Source organism: Nelumbo lutea, chromosome 4 (assembly GCF_056320005.1).
Source record: "Nelumbo lutea isolate HS-2025 chromosome 4, American lotus-T2T, whole genome shotgun sequence".
Classification (NCBI taxonomy): Eukaryota; Viridiplantae; Streptophyta; class Magnoliopsida; order Proteales; family Nelumbonaceae; genus Nelumbo; species Nelumbo lutea.
The window spans coordinates 9,557,924-9,562,231 of NC_142687.1; positions in this window are offsets into that span (position 1 = coordinate 9,557,924).

Genomic DNA, 4,308 nt, shown 5'->3' on the forward strand with positions numbered 1-4,308 from the left:
AGTGTGGGAGTTTTTTCTGAATATTTCCAATTGTTATAAGTTGTTTTATTCGACTCTTGAACTGGTTGCTTTTCATAGTTAAATAAGAAAAGTTCCGTTCTCACCATTACTCTCTGAGATCCATTAAGTTCTCTGCTTGATTCCTAAATACTTTCATCAGCGCCTGGATCATACTTAAACGTACATATATTTTAATGTCTGTACCACACACCAGACAGCAGGTCAGCACTTATAAGAAAGTGTACAAATGGTTTAGGCGATTGATATCAGTGTTTTTAAAACTGGACCAGACTAGACGGTCAAACTGAAAAAAAATTAAGAATTCACCCCAAAACTGTCTTTTGGGAAAAAAAATAAAAAAACAGTTGATTTATTCAGTAAATCGTTGACCTAGACACTCAAACCATCAATCCAGACAATGGTTTTTAGCCTTTTTTTACTTTTTTTAATATTTTTTAATTTGTCAGAACAAGCTGTCCGTTCAGACTGGACAATCGGACCTTTCGACCTAGGAACCGGACCCAGAACGGTTCCCTGTCCTGTCCAGCCGACCTTTCGATGCGTTTCAGTCACTGAACAAATCAGGTTTAGGGATAGCAGTTTGGTTGAGGATGGGAATGAAGTCCCCACCCCAAGGTCCGATTAGCAAATCAGGTTTAAAACGTAATGTTTTAAAAAACTTTTATATATATATATATATATATGAAATTTGCACCGTACATATTTGTATTTGTACTCCTTTCAAACTGAGCAAGAATATCAATTTTGGCCGGTTGGAACTTCCTGGATCTCCATTAAATCAAGTGCCACTTTTTTCTTAGTCATGAGGTCCAGCAACAATGCCTGCCATCCTAGGGTAATTGGGTTTAGTGTATCAGTGTATGTACTCAACAGTCAACAGCATAGCTTCTTTTTCTTTCCCATCTGAAATAGTAAAGTATGACAACAGCCACAGAGCTTCCATAAAACTTAAGAGTATAATTAAGATTACGAGGCTCCAGCAGCAAGAGTAACAACATCAACCCCCCAAACACCCACCAAAAAAAGTTGCTCAGCTGGCCAAAGGAGGGTTTTTTTGCAAAGTTGCGACCTAAAAATTAAAAGCAGATTGATCAGAGAGAGAGAGAGAGAGAGAGAGAGAGAGAGAACAGGGCCCTTGTCACCTCTAAAAAGCTAATGAGGATAATTTTAGAGAAACGATTAAATTATTATGAAATGAACTAATATAATAACTCAAGAATCTAAGAATCCACATCTTTGCAAACACCCTATTGGGAACAAACACAAGATGGAAGCAGTAACCAGATGATCACACTAACGGCATCAATTAGCAACCGATATTTTAAAATACGGAGGCATTCCACTACGAGGGATGAGGTTCAGAACCCAAGAGGCATAAGTCTCCTGAACAGACCTTGAGAGGAAGGAGGATCTCATTTTTATTTCCTTTTTTTAAATATGAAAGTAAGAACGACGATGCACGGCACTAGCTGGAAGGGGTCTTTCTTCTTTCTTTTCTCATTTTTTTCTTCCTTCTTTCTTTCTTTTTCTTTCCCTTCCCTTTCGTTTCCTTTTTTTTTTTTTTCTTTCTTATCTTTTTCTATGAAGCATGCATGAATACGCCTCGTGTAAAAGGCATAGGTGTACACTGTACACCTCAGGGGCATCGACGCCACTGGCATACGCCTCAGGGCGTTTTGGGGGTCTAGAAGCATGTTGCCGACCCCATATAGTTGGGCGTTTTGGAGGTCCCTCTTGCTTTGTCATATTTCTGCTTTCTATTTTTTCCCTTCTCTTCAGTTTCTTTTCAATGCCCCCTTCCTCTTTTGTTTCTTATCCAACAGTTTCTTTTTTCCTTTTTTTTCTGCCAATCCCACTTTGATCTCTCCCTTTTCTTAATTCACTTCACTTCAGCTCTCAATCATGTACAGATTCATAATTCTTTGGAATAGAAAAAGGCTATATATGAAAATTAGGTGTCAGAATAATCCAATAGAAGTTCTGATCTGAAATTCTGAATTGCATCCATTGAAATGACTACAGAGCACATAGGAAAGATTTGTCTGATAAAGTTGTTATTTGTAACACCAAAAAAGGAAATTAAAAAAAAAAAAAGACAATCTGATTAGAAGAAGGTTTACATTCATGCATTATGTGCAATGGAGTTACAATAATTCAATAGAAATCCAAAGTACAATCACTAAAGTGACTACAGAGGAAGAATCAGAGAAAGCTATTACTTGTAAGGTGGAAAAAGAGAAAGTGTGATTAGAATTGGGTTTTACAGTCTTGTACATTCATGTGTTATGTGTAATAGAGAGAAGGGATGTAACACCATCATCATCATGATATCATGCAGTGGATGCATATTGCACAATCAGCATTAACATTGGAAAAGTTGAGATGGTGTGGGACCAAAGTCAAAATCTCTTGTACATTCATGTGTAATGCGTAACAGAGAGAAGCAATGTAACACCATCATTATCATGATCTCATGCAGTGGATGCACATTGCACAATCAGCATTACCATGGAAAGGATGCGATGGTGTGGAACCAAAGCCACAATCTCTTTTTGATTTGCACAATCGAAAAGAAACTAGGAATAAGAATTAAAAAGTCTAGAAGTACACCATATTATTTTCATGTATTCTAATCCTTAAACCCTTTGGTCTCACCAGATCAACCGATTTGAACATCTGGTTCAATCAGATTGCTAGCTTGCCATCATTTCTGGTTCAAGCACGAGGGAGTTTTTGATGATTATGATATAACTTGTATGATACCTCTGGATACCTGTACATGTCTAGTTTAACAGTATCTATTGGATATGATACGATGGCATGGATACTTCTGGATGCACTCTATACTATAGCATTGAAACTTCTAGAATATGTAAAGAGTTGTGTTTTAACAAACTATAGCATTAACACTTTTAGAATTTGGCAAGAAATAAGTTTTGAGAAATGATTTTAAGCTAAAGCTAGACATAAATGCATGTTATCATCATATTACATCGGATACCCATACTCCATCCATATTTATGCCCAGGATTTTAGGAAATCGAGAGTTGTATCCCTGTTTCCTGTATACAATAGCATGTCTCTGTGAATGAACATATTTATCAGCTTTTTAAAAGGCTTATTCCATGAGGCTGGCCTCAAGGTAAGAGGCTCAAGTAAAATGGCTTGAAGCTCAGACCTGAAAGAACAACATTCTTGGTTCCTTGAGATTGCCTTATGTCAAGAATATGTATTTCAGACATCATCCAAAGTAGGATTCCCATTACAAGAGAAACTTAATTGGCGTGTATGTATTTTGTGTATCTTTAGCATAACATATTCGAAACTGTTCTGAAAGTACTATATTAGATTCAAGGCCTTTTAATAATAATCAAAGGACTGTAACAAAGCAACAAGTTTCTTTAAACTCCAATTATTATTATAGACCTTGTTTCCGTGATCACTTGTTCATAAATGTAACCTCCTCCTCAACATCATCATCCAAGCCTTCTCCCAATTCCCAACTATATGAGGTCGGCAACATGAATCCTATTTCGCCATTCCATGCCGTGTAGAGTCATATCAATCATGAACTTAAAATCATTTCTATTTACTTCCACCCATGTCCTTTTTGGTCTACCCCAAACCCTTCTAGCCCCTTCAACTTGCAAAATATCACTTCTTACAAGTGCTGTTGGTGGTCTTCTATGCTCGTAACAAAAACATCTTAGTCTATTTTCTCTCATTTTATCACCTATTGGAGCTACTCAAAGGTTCTTTTGAATGACTTCATTTCTGACCCTACCCTTTCTAGTTTTTCCACTCATCCATCTTAGTATATGCATTTCTGCCACATTTTTGGACACATTATTTCATTACTGCCAGGCATTCTAATCCACAACATAGCTGGTGTTACAGCTGTTTCATTTCTTTCTGACCTAATCATTCTTGTGCATATTTATATGTTTTCCCTCATTTTGGTTTTATTGTTTGAAAAAAAAATGGTTCACCACAAGGATTAAGCACGGCTGAAGGGATGGCACCTTCGCACCTCCACATTTCTAAACATTGTACTAGATGAACCTCATTGAAGAGTAGGAACTTCATTAACCACCCAAAAAGTCCATACCAGGCCAACAGAAACAGATACTCCATCTAACTGAAAAGACATGGAAGACTTGAGTATATCAACTCATCACATTTCATAAATAATAGTTCAAAAATGCTGCTTTCAAGTTTCTGGCATTGTCCATGAAAAATCAAAATAAAAAAAAATCCAAACGGACAGAGAAAGGATAAAAACTCAAC